Raw genomic sequence first — 13,686 nt, 5'->3', positions numbered from 1 at the left:
AGATAGTCTCATTTCAGTGGTCTGAGGTGCTGCCTTGGTATCAGAACTTTAGAAGCATCCAGATAATTAATTCTAAGGTTGAGATATAATTGAGAACCACTGTTTTAAAAGTATGATTCTTTTAACCATAAGCCTTATTTATTTTAAATATAGATGTTCAAAAAAATAATTTGACATATTACAATTAGAAGTCACATTTATTAGGATTGTTGCAACTAAAATCTGAAAAAAATAAAATAAAATCAGACACTCTAGAGAGGAATGGAGGAGAGAACTGTATCAGAAACCTAATAAAGATAGTTACTGTAGCACAGCAATACATTTAGGCTTGAGCTTCCTGGCAGCCAGGACAAAGAAGGAAACAACATGAAATAAAAATAATTTCTGTTAAAGAAGTCTAGTACTAAATTCTAAGACAAAATTATCTTGTACATATAACACATGATATTGACATAGTGGAAAACATCTTTAACATAGTTTCACAAAAAATACAGAGACACCTTTTCTTATAGAAGTGTTTTACACTGACTTCTCATAAAGGCCAATGGTGAAAAATAAAAGCCAAATTTAAAGTGCTAGATTCTAATTTTCTGAAAGCATTTCAGTGGCAAACTGAGCTATATGGTCTGGGCTTACTATAGGTAACACCATATTTATTAACAATAAAAAGGATTATTTAAGAACATTGAAAACTAAAATGTGTATCTTTTTCATTGAACTTCCCATATACATGTATCTGTAACACAGAAGTTAATTCTCAGTGTAGTACTTTCTGATATATAAATTGACCAGATTTAGAAAATTTAGGTTGGGATGTGTTGCGGAGAGGGGTGTAGTATGGAGAAGCAAACACAAACAAAAAATGTAATAATTCACACCAGCAAATATAAAAGTAGGTTTTGGGGGAGGGATATTGGATATGAGCTTTTGAGAACTGCTTTCTACCTTTTATACCAATTAGCACACACAGATTCACACAGACATCAATAAAAAGACACACATATACTTATTGTATTCTAGTGATGACTTCCAAAGTATATTTATAAACATTGAAATAACACGAAATTTTCAATTTGAGTCTCCCCTGCTATTTACTCAATTGTGTGCATGTGCACACGCACACATGCACACACACACATCCCGCCACACAAGTTTATAGGACAGCAAACCGCACCAGGGAGTATACAGTAAAGAAGTTCTGAAGTGGAAATATTTTTGACCTTTAACATAGAAGCGATTGATTCATTGCTAATAGTACTTAATGTGATGGCTTTAGAAATGTGCTTACCACACTTTCTTGGGAGAATTTGCTGAAAACAAAACTGACCCTATTACACAACAGTGAAAATACCTCTCGTCTTCGGGAGGCTGCATGAGTAGTTGAAGTCACAGACACTATGTAACCTTTTGAAACCTCTAGTCTGCTTCAAGTTAGGGCAAAAGCTTCCTTTTCAGATAATATGGCCATATAAACAAACCAACAAACAAGTGTGTGTGTGTGTGTGTGTGTAACTAAACCTCTTTAGGCATTTAAATCAGGTTTGCTTATGCCACTCGAGCACTCACGAACCTTCCTGCTGACCACCTGAGCTGAGTTCACCACTCAGGACCCTCCATGAACTGGCATTAAATGGTCTTTCCATCCGTATTTACTACTTCTGCCCTTTGGCATCCCTGCCCCACTGGCAGAATGATCACCACCCATGCGTCGATCTTTTCTACCTCTAATCCTGGGCTCAGGATCTTCAATCTTTCCCTTCCTTTCCGCCCACCATTATGTGTCCAAGATACTATTCTGTCTTTAAGACCGAGCTCCTACCTCCTCTACAAAGCATTCCCTGATCGCCTCGTTAGAATATATTCCTTTCGCACCCAATTCTATATTTCTATTATAACACACTTCAAATTAAGCTTTTATTTAATTTGTTTTTTTGTTTTTTTGGTTTTTTTTGCTAGCTACATAGGCTTTCTTATTCCTCTTACAAACTTCCAGAGGGCAGAGCCTTGTGGTGTGGGTCCTTGTAGCCCCTGTGGAAAGGCATACAATAGGTATTCAGTACATATTTTAAAAAAATGTATTTAGTTTTCTAAGACCAGTCCAATCAAATAAGAGTCCTACCGAAATAACAGAGATGGCAAAAATTTCATAAATTATACACATACACAAATAACATATGTGTTGCAACTCTTTAGAGATGAGGGAAAACAAATCCTTAAATTATCATCAACTGAATTCTCACAATTATCAGACAATTATCCTCATGACAAATTATCTTCTCCTCTTCCTACAACCCAAGCTGGGTTGAAAACAGATGCTGACCACAAAAATAAAAGGCTGGGAAAGAAGTTGGCATGTGTTATGTGTTTACAAGATGTCAGGAGCTTCACATTTATAATCCAACAGTAACACTACAAGGGAAAGACTTATCCCCACTTTTTTTTTTTTTTTTAATTTGAAGAAACTGCATCTCAGAAAGGTCAAATATTTGCCCAAGGCCACACTGCTAGAAAATAGTACATACCCTGGGTTGTAGAACTACAAAATCTACACGTTTTCCGTGCCAATAAATTGCCTCCAAACATACATAATTAATCATTTAGCTGAAGATTAAAAAAAGAGTAGTTCTCATACTACCTAATTATTATTATTTTTTTTTTTTGCAGGGCTTTAGAGTAACGCCTGTCCAACTGACAGGAACTACAAAAACCCTGGCAATTGGTTAGAGACTTAAGGAAAGAAATAGCTCAAAGGGAAAACAGCACTAGAAACAGAGAAATGATTACAGCACTCAAAGAACATGGAAATTATAAAACGGAGCATGCACAATTTTATCATCTATTAAATAGTTCTGTTAGATTATACACGTTATATGTCATTAGTCACAAAAAAAGCATCAGTAGATGCACTAAAAAAATGAAGAGAGCACTGATTAGAAGTCATGAGATTTGGATTGCAGCACAGAAAACCATGAATTCTCTGTGGTATCTTCAGCAAGTCATTTTGTTCAGCTGGGTGATGGTTGTTGCCCATTTGTTCAGTAAAGGGGCTGATTCTACACATTCTCTCAGCCTGAGGCTACTTACTGATAGGCCTACAAGATCTCACTAACAATGAAAAGGGATTCTGCTCATGCCTGCACTCTGAACTTTATTTGATATGCATCAGTTTATGATCCATACCACGTTCCTAAAAGTATTTATAGCTCATTGAACATACTAAGTTCAGAAGGAGCTGCATAAATGTAAACTCTTACAATACATGTCTGAATCAGGCGATCCCTTTGCTGGCTTCCTCTGAAGTGAACCCAGGCATCTCACTGCACTGTAGTGTCCTGTTTCTTTGCTTCAGGGTAGGATTTGGAATTTCAGTTTTGAGAGGAACGCGGGGTCTGGTTTTCCATTTTTGATGATACGCATATACACAGTGACGTTACAACGATTTCGAATTCAAGCAGAACTGTGCTGCATCCCACAGCCCACAAGAATTCTTACAGGGCTGGGTTTTTGTTTTGGGGTGGGAAGGGACAGTAGCAGCAAACATACTCGTAAAATCAAGAAGGTGTGATGTGCTGCAGAAAAGGGACGGGCTGCCAGGAGCAGCAAGGATAGGAAAACCTGGCGTCCTAATTGAAACAGCTGCAGAAGAGGCATCCAGTTTGTTCTATTCATTTGTGTGTCTCTATACTACAGAGCTAAGTGGGTTAGCAGCCCTTTTGAAATCGGAAAATGGGTTTCCCATTCATTCAGAGCTATACATTGGCTCAAACGAGCTCTTGCTCAGAAAGTCATCTGGAGGGTCACTGCTCATTGTATTCTGGAGACTGCATCAAACTTGGAGAAAGCTCTGTGAAAACAGGGTAAGTGCTCCTGGAAGGATCTGGAGAACAGCACCAGCGTTTACTCCAACCCCAGCACTCTGGAAGCCAGGGCCCACAACACAGGGCGTTCTTATAAACAATTACAGAAAATGAAGAGATGACAGAAAATGGACACGTTTGCCCTAAAAACTTTATGTTGGCTTCTGGAGTTGTTTATTTCAAACTTATTTGAAAACAGTCCTGTCTTTTCAAGGAGCCAAATCTCCCCCCTCAGTTATTTACAAGTGCCTGTTTCCATGTAAGAATCAGAAAGCCAACGAACACCAGGCACTGCTTACTTCTCACTGCTTAGTCCTGAGGGAGAAGAAAGACGAGCAAAAGTAGCTCTTCCTCTATTAGGGAAGGGGTTATTATCAATGTTTTGTAAATAATTCAGAGTATTGCAGTACCCATCCCCACTGAGTGCTAAGCAGGCTGCTAAATTTTGATAAGATTTTCACAGTATTTAGGAACACGAGATTAGCTAGTTCATGTAACTCAGTTTTGGCTTCTCAAATATGTTCAAGTTCTGTTCACTCCCCAGCAAGTAAATACAAAACATTAATATGTTTGGCAGTGGCTCCAAATGGCACAGGATTTCAGAAGAGGGGTAGGGTACGTAAGAGGGGAGATCTCAGGAAAGCTTTCGTTAATGTTGACTTGAATGTATACGGAGGGAAGTACAAACTGCCTGATTTGAGACATGGAACTGGGAGAGCAAGTCGGAAAAACTTCCCAGCAGATAAGATGAAGACATTGGTGCTGGCTTAGATAAAGAGAGTAAAAGGAGTGACTGTGAAGTACAAAAGTGCCTCTGGCACATTTTAGAGTTGATCAGTAATAGCATCTGATTTCATATCAATTATCTCATTTGAAGACAAGGTCAAAAATGGGCAGAAAAAACAAAAAAACCCTAAAAACCCCTGTGGGCAGGAGATATATATATATATATATATATATATATATATATATATATATATATATATATATATATATTTTTTTTTTTTGCCCCTTTTTATGTGAAATTTACTTTTGGACTCTCTCTAAACAGAATGCAAATATAAGTGATCTATTGATGTGAAGACGTTTCGTGATGACATATGCTTCCCTGTGGTCTGTGAGAGCCTACCTGCAGCCCACCACTGGCTTGAGGCAGAGAACACAGCTAGATACTCTGAACAGTTGCCAAGGGAACAGCCAGCATTTTATAACATTATGGTCAGATTAGGGGGAAATAGACTGGCCTGTAACAACGCCAGGAGAGGACTAGCTGCTTGGAAAATCACGATGATTAACCAGTCTTCTTTCAAAACATGCACACAATAACAGAAAATTCAAACCGACACATACGACCCATGAAAACAATTGCTTTTTCAACAAATCCATTGTGGAGTCCTTGCCTAAATATAAAAGTCAATTACTACTGCTTCTTCTTTTTTATTTCATAAAGCTGTTAGAATTCCTTGTCATTTTGTCTCATTCAGAGACATAATCTTAAATCCAGACTTGCATTATTTTAACCAACATGGGCCAGAAAGGAAACGAGGTTGCCAAAGTGCTTTAACAGCAAACCTATACCTGCCTTTATAGCCCTTGAACACGCTGGCTCCCCTCACAAAATACTCTCGGGAATGGATGCAAAGTCTAATTATGCCTGTATCGCATCAGTGTGTTTATGGAAATGCCACAAAAAATTCCAGGTGGCCTAGAACTGGCTTGAATACAAGGAATAGGCTTGGGTTTGGAACTAAATCCAAATGGCATAGTAAAAGCTTTGTTATCCATATGGTAGATATCAGCGTGAAGTGTTAGGGGCGCTCCATTCTAGCCCATTGAATAAGTACTTATTTGGTGCGCGGATCTTCGTAGAGGTTTACCACACGTTGGCTGAGGATAATAATAACAAGTGTTTATTAAAGCTCTTACTATGTGTGAAGCACTGAGTAGACTCCTGGGCATGTATTTTCTCATTTAATCATCACAATTCCCCAAAGGGAAGAGGACATATTATCATTGTCCCCATGTCACAGATATGGGCACCAAATCTTGGAGAGGGGTAGAGTAACTTGCCCGATACTCCACACAGCTCACGGGCAAGGGAGCCTGTCTTCCGGGCCCTGCCTCTACCCACTCCACCATATTGCCTCTAAGGCTGAAAGACTAAAGCAATGCAAGGCCTACCTGCCACAGTGGGTGACAGGTGGATCGCACGTTGCTCCTGTTGTCAAAGAGCTTACAAAATAGTCTGCATTTAAGTGCATATGTGTGTGTACACGTGCACATGAAAGCGAAAGGGGGATCGAGAATACACATGTGTACAGGCAACTCTCATTCAAGCCACAGCAAATCTGATTCTGCAAGACAGGAAAGGAGGATTTGGGGAACAACAAAGCAAATCTGATTCTGCAAGACAGGAAAGGAGGATTTGGGGAACAACAAAGGGTAATTCTAATCCCACTTGACCTGGAGGAAGCCATTTAATTTATTCAAAGGGGAAAATATGGAATCCAGGTGAGGAGGCAGTTGAGTGGAATTTCAATTACTAGAAGTGAATCAAAAAGTGTAATCTGGCCCACAGCCATTCCCATGAGTGTGGGCTGTAATACTGAGAGGGTACAAAAAGAAAGGAGGAAGAAGGATTATAACTTTACTCCTAGGGTACGATCTTCACCTCTACTTCTGAACTGAGTCAGTGCCATATAAATGACACTGGTGAAGTGAGGTTGTAAAATTGCTCCCAAACTGACTCCTTATTGTGGCTTGTCTTCTCAGTTACTATTTTAGTGCATATTTTTGAGCAACATTCTCATCTATTCAACGAGAGAGCTAGACCAGATGATCTCTCAACTAAGGGCCCCTTAGCATCTCCTAAAGTGATATTGGGATACACTGCTCATGACAGATACTAAATGAGTGCTTTGTTAACCAAATTCCCTTGGTTACCTAATTCCTATAAAATAAGCTAGATATTGCTCAAGAGCATCCTTGAACTCTGAAACAGCATGAACCTTGTGGAGCCTGGCAGTTCCAAGGCGCAGAGAGGGTAGCCTTTATGTATTTCCTAGTATTATATGATTGGTAGCTTAAAAACACAACTAGAACACTGCCTGACACACAGCAGGCATCCTATGTTATATGGAATGAAAAAATGAGTACTAAGAAATGCATGTTCTGAAGGCATTACTTAGAATTAAATTTTACCACTACCTACTAGCCTTTTAACTTAACAGTAATCTACTATTCTCTTTTGCTATCAAATGATCAGAATAATGATTTAATAGATCACTGATACAATTAAATAAGATCAAATATGCAAAATACTCAGCATAAAAACTAGCACAGAATAAAGCACCCATTAAGTGATATTACCAAATAATCCAAAGGGACACGCAGGATGGAATAAATGTGCATCGGTGTTAGTGCAATTGAATAACCAAGGAATTTTTAATCTCACTAGAGGCTAGAAAATTCATGTATATGAGATTATATGTAGCATATAATTTCTGTTACTCAAAGACCATGTTTGAATGCAATTCATGAATCCTGTACATACCTGTGTGGCACGAGTCTGTAAGCTCTAAATGCTACATCTGTTACTGGGACTGGTTCTAGAAATTGAGGGAAACAATAAAAAACTTTACACTGATTCAGAAGCTAAGTTTTGCTCATGAACACCCATCAGTCCTCTATTCATTTGGGTTTATTTTCCTCCCCTTATCCTGCCCTCACTAACTGATACTTTAATTTAATGAGAACATAAAGAGAAGTATACATTTTTCTCTCGATTCAAACCTGTGCCTAAACATTAGATGTCTGGAGTAAAATTTATTAGCTATAATATAAAAATAGTAAAATATAATTAGCTTCCAGGGTGGAAGGAATATTAAAAATGACCCAAAATAAGGGGGAAAAATGTCACTCTGGGGTTCATCCCTTGAATGATTTAAACATTACATCTACAAAAAACATACAAATGTACCTCACCAGTGAACATTTTGGAAGCTAGTTGGTTTTTTAAAATATAATCTTAAAAATCCTCAATATGCACAAGAGAAAAGGAAAAATAAACACAGATGCATAAGAAACAAACTACAATAAATTGTGCCTTTTTGGGTTCTCCTAGTGATCTCTGCAAATTCCTTCAAAGTATGCATTTAGATCTTTTTATATTCTGATTACATTCACCATTTAAACACTGGGCAAAATCCACTGATGCTACCATTGTGGAATTGGAGGTTTATGCTAGCTGCAAGTTTTCAGAATGCTCTGGCTGCATGAAGAATGCTGTTTGCCCACTGGCAGTGCGAGCACCAATGAAAGGAATTGGGAAGCATTATAAAGAAGAATTTTGTAGCTGAAACACACAGAGGAAAAAGACAGTAACCATGATTCTCCAGATTTTACTTTATTCCCTGTTGCCTAGACTATCATCTGTCTAAACTACTCTTGATTTTGAAAAACAAACATATTTACAAAATAGTTACAAACTTGCTCACCCTTGTCCTTGAACAGGCCAGAAGAAATGTAAGGGAATAGGAATTTGTTTCCTTATATCCACAAAAGATCCACGAAATACACTACACAAGGTGAAGAGATGAGTGAGATAATGTTCCACCACTAAGAGCTTTGAGGATGGGGTGGGGGTGGGGGGGTGTTCAACAAGTATTTATCTCTCAGCAGAGTGCAACCCAGGGCAAGTCCTCTCTGTGGCCTCATCTTCTCATCTGCAAGTGAAAGTTTTGGACCTCGTAATCCCTATGGCTCTGCCATTCCTTATATATAGTTCTAAGATTATTTCTTCCAGGGTGAAAGAACTAGATATCCTCCCTAATTTCTATAAAACCAGGCCATATGTTTCTTTCCTGACATAATGAATCTAAGTTCTATGAAATCTCTGAAAATGAGTCTAAGATATAATTCCTGTAGGATGTTGATGATGATAACAATAGCAACTAGCCTTTCTTGAGCTATTAAGATATACATGATGGTGCATTATTTAATTTAGGTCAGTATTATGATTACTAACATTTTAGTGTAAGGAAGGCTGAGTTTTACCAGCTAGGATATGCAGAACTAGAATTCATGCCCAAATCTCCAGATTAGAAATTCTCTAGTTCTAAGCTGATATATACACTACTACACTTCAAAATGAAAGAGAATTAACCATTTCAGGTCAACAAAAATAGAGAGGGTATTCATTTCCAGCAGACCTACACTGCAAGAAATTTTAGAGGAAGTTCTTTAGGCCGAAGAAACATGATACCGACAGAAGCCTGGATTTACACACAAAAAAGGAAGAGTTCTAGAAAAGACTAAATAAATAAATTTGTCATATTTTTAATTGCTCTAAAAACTGTCTAAAGCAACATTTTCAGCAATATGCTTGTGTTTATAGCATATCTACAAGTAAAAAGCATGACAAGAGTACAAAGGATAGCAAGGGGATGGGGAGTATATTATTATAATGTCTTGCTACTGTGCATATAATGATATAATATTATTCGAAGGCAGACTCTGATTAACTAAAAATGTATATTGCAAATCAAAGGGCAACACTACCATTAAACTCAAGAGTACAAATAATAAACATAAAATTGTGAAAAATACACAATCTAAAGAAAGGCAGAAAAAAGAAAACAGAATGGATAGAACAATTTTATAAAGCTAACAAGATGATGACTATTAACCCAACTATATCAATAATCTATAATTACAGTCAGGGGGTTCAGAAACCTCTCTCAGTAATTGAGTAAGCAGATAAAAAACCAGTAAAAATAGACCAACCTGAACAATATTATCAGTGAACTTAACCTAATTGACACTTAAACAATACTCAACCACAGAATATAAATACTTTTGAAATGCATGGAACATTCACAAAGATAGACCACAATCTGGGACATAAAACAGACCTTAACAAATTTAAAAGAATTGAAGTAACACAAAGTATGTGCACATATCATAAGGAAATAAACTAGAAGCCATTAACAGAAAGGGATAAAAAAAAATCCAAGTATCTGGAAATTAAACAATATACTTCTAAACAACCCATGGGTTAAAAAGAAATCACAAGGGAAATTAGAAAATATCTTGAATGAAAATCAAAGCATAGCATAACAAAATTTGTAGGATGGAGATCAAGCAAAGCTTACGAATTAAATGTTTATATTAGAAAAGACAAAAGACTTCAAATCGATGATTGAAGCTTTAACTTTAAGGAAACAGAGAAGAGCAAATAAAACCCAAGGCAAGCAAGAAGAATGAAATAATAGAACAGAAATCAATGAAATTGAGAGCAGAAAAACAATAGAGAAATCTATGACAACAAAAGCTAATTCTTTTGAGAAAAAAATAAAATTGATAAACTCTATCCAGACTGATCAGGGGGAAAATAAATTAGATAAGACATAAATTCTAAATATCATGAATGAAAGACAGAACAATATCTCAGTACCTACAGACATAAAATGATAAGGGAATGCTGTAAACCACCATTGTGCCTACAAATGCAGCCATTTAAATTAAATAGACCAATTTCTTGAGAGATGTAAACTGTTAAAGTTCACTTAAGAATAAATTAAGTTTTTAGATAAAATCCTTCTAACAAAGAAAATTCCAGGTCCAGATGGCTTTACTAAGCAAAGTCTGCAAAACATTTAAAGAATAATACCAATTCCCACAAATTCTCCCAGAATATAACAAGGAGGGAGCACCTGTCAACACCTTTTATGAGGCTAGCATTACCCTGATACCAAATCCAGACAAAGACATTACAAAAAAAGAAAACTACAGTTGACCTTTGAACAATGCAGCGATTAGGGAATCTGAACCCCTCCATTCTCCGCACAGTCGAAATTCTGTGTGTAACTTCTGACTCTCCAAAAACTTTAGTCCTCCTTCAGTATCCACAGGAATTGGTTCCAGGACTCCGTTCCCTGCCCCTTAGCAAAATCTGCTTACGCTCATGTGTTTTCTATAGAATGATATAGAACAATGCATACAGTTGGTCCTCCGCATCCCACTGAGAATTGAAAGTGCTGTTTTTGATCCACAGGTGGATGAATCTGTAGATGTGAATCCCGAGGATACAGAGAAGGAACTATTGTATATTTATTGAAAAAAAAAATCCATGTATAAGTGGACCCATGCAGTTCAAACCTGTGCTGTTCAAGGGTCAACTGTATACATCAATATCCCTCATAAATATAGGTGCCAAAATCCTCAACAAACTACTTGCAAATTAAGTCCAACAATATATAAAAGGATTAGTACAACATGACCAAGGGGGGTTATCTTGGGAATACAAGGCTGATACAAAATTATAAAAATTAATGCCATTCACCTATATTAACGGGCTATAGAAGAAACATATCATTGCTATATCAACAAAGGAGAAAGTCTTTTGACAAAATTCAATACCCTTTCATGATTAAAACTCTCAGAAAATTAGGAATAGAAGGGGACATCCACACTTGATAAAAAGATTCTACAATAACCCTACATCTCACATTATACTTAATGGCAAATGACTCAGTTCTTTCCCCTAAGACTGGGAACAAAGCAGGAATGTTCACTCTCACTACTTCTATTCAATGTCTCACTGGAGGACCTAGATAGTGCAATAGGACAAGAAACAAAAAAGGCATAGATTTGCATGAAAGAAATGAAACTGTTTCCATTCACAGAAAATCTTTCTTTTTCTATTAACCAACCCTCCATATTGGAAAAAAGGTCTTAAAATTAATAAACTAGTTTATTTAGGTTACAAAATACAGGGTCAATATGCAAAACACTCATTGGGTTGCTCTATGATTGCCATTAAATAGTCTTTTTCCCTTGTCACTCAGTTCTTCATATATAAAATAAGCTTCAACTAAACCATTTTGGTTCCTTGCTCAGAAGAAAGTGATACTTAAGATGCTTCTTAGGTTGAATTTAGTTGGTTTAATATTTTATACTTGAGATTGAAAGAATTAATAATTTGCATTTCTGTCATTAATTCTGTAAATTGAGATTATGTTAAGCCTCACATAATATAATAATACACTCTTTAAATGGATCCTTAAAAACGACCTACAAGGGTTCGAAAAGATCAGTGTTCTTTTCCCCAAATTACCTCTCTGATACCATCTCCTACTACTCCCCAGCTTGCTCATTTATTCAGGGTTTCTCTGGACTCTCTTGGGTTCCTCCAACACTGAAGGCACATGGCATCCTAGTGGCATCCTACTTCACCATCTTCAACGTATTCCTCAAAGATCATCTTCTCGAGGAAGTCTACGAGACCACCCAATTGAAAATTGCAACCTCCATGTGTATTGCACTTTTGGTTCCTCTTACTCTGCTCACTCTTTTTTCCATTGCACAGATCACCTATATGTCACATAATTTACTTTCGTGTTAGGTTTATTGTTTGTTGCATGTCTTTTCTTGCTAGAATGTCAGCACCAGAAGGCAGGGATTTCTGCTGTTTTATTCTCTAATGCATCCAAAGACTATGAAGTATCTGCTGAAAGAACTGAATGAATAATTGTGAAATGATTCTAGATAAGGAGAATTTTTTTTTAAAGGAACAAAGGAGATTTTTGACTACGCAAAAGTAAATTATCTTGTAATATAAATATCCACCACTTTCTCATTTAAAAAAATCTGTTTTGAATAAGTCTTTGAATAAATATGTGATAAGTCTTATTTAATGATTAACCTAGTGCAATGAGTCCTGTAGATGACTGCAGAAATTAGGCCCTTCTTAAAAGAACAAAAACAAAGGGAAGCATTCAAAAGAATGCCCTCAGGCTACTACCTCGGTATTTAGAGTTATTACTTCACTCTTATTTCACAGAGAATGAAAGAATGAGAACCACAGCTACATTCTTTTATTTTTATTTTTTTTCCTTTCAAATCTAAAAAAACAAGAAAATATGAAACTGGAAAAAAATCCAGTGCATTTCAGAGGAGATCAGAGCTAAAATATCAATGCTGGTGTACATGATATGGGAATATGCTAAAAACAAAACACATTTAATTGCCATAGCGACTGTTCAAACTAGCAATTCTACTTTTAACACACAATAAAGGCAACAGATATTTGGATTGTTCCTCACGTTTTTATAAGGTACTATGTTATTCACAAAAGGTAAGACTATTCGTGATCCTACCAACTCTTCCCTAGTCAGGATGACAATGCATGCCTTAGTACTCTCATTTAAAGAGAGAAGAAAGAACTGAGGTTCAAAGATGTAAGGTCTGCCCAAGATAAACCAACAAAGAATGGCAAAGTGGGGAAAAGTACACTGCACCAGGAGTCAAGACACTACTGATCCCGGCACCACTCCGTTATTAATCAGCTGAGCACCTGCAAAGCTTTACTCTCCACTTACAGAATTGAAAGCTTGGCCCAAACAGTTGCTCACAACTGTGGGCAGCAGATTCTTGCTGGGCCTTGAATTAGCAGCATCCTCAAATTAATGCATCATCTATAGACTAAATAAAATAATGGATAATAAACAAAGACAAAATTGTCAAAATAATAATAAATAAACCCAAAGCATTGTTGATAGATATATGCATACTTCTGGTTTCAAATATATGTTCAAGTTATTGTAAAGAATAAAATACATATTTATATTAGTATTAAGGTATAGAATTTGTGAAAACTGTCAGCATTTTATATATGCAACATATACTGACAGTATAGTTTGACACAGGTATTTGAAATAAAATAGGAACTTAACATTTCATCTCTCAGGGCTCTTCCAATTTGAAAATGCTAATTTGCAGAGCCTGAAACAGATCACTTTATGACAAATCTAGGGCTCTTCCTGAACAC

At 36.6% G+C, this 13,686-nt stretch overlaps 1 protein-coding gene across 3 annotated transcripts in view; it reads right to left on the bottom strand.

The window, feature by feature from the left end:
- LPP (LIM domain containing preferred translocation partner in lipoma) overlaps positions 1–13,686 on the bottom strand; it is a 663,248-nt gene that overhangs the window by 59,272 nt on the left and 590,290 nt on the right. The gene's annotated exons all lie outside the window — the stretch shown is intronic.

Source organism: Hipposideros armiger, unplaced genomic scaffold (assembly GCF_001890085.2).
Source record: "Hipposideros armiger isolate ML-2016 unplaced genomic scaffold, ASM189008v1 scaffold_14, whole genome shotgun sequence".
Classification (NCBI taxonomy): domain Eukaryota; kingdom Metazoa; phylum Chordata; class Mammalia; order Chiroptera; family Hipposideridae; genus Hipposideros; species Hipposideros armiger.
The sequence above is the reverse complement of the archived record's forward strand: the minus strand, read 5'-3'. Positions and strand labels throughout refer to the sequence as shown.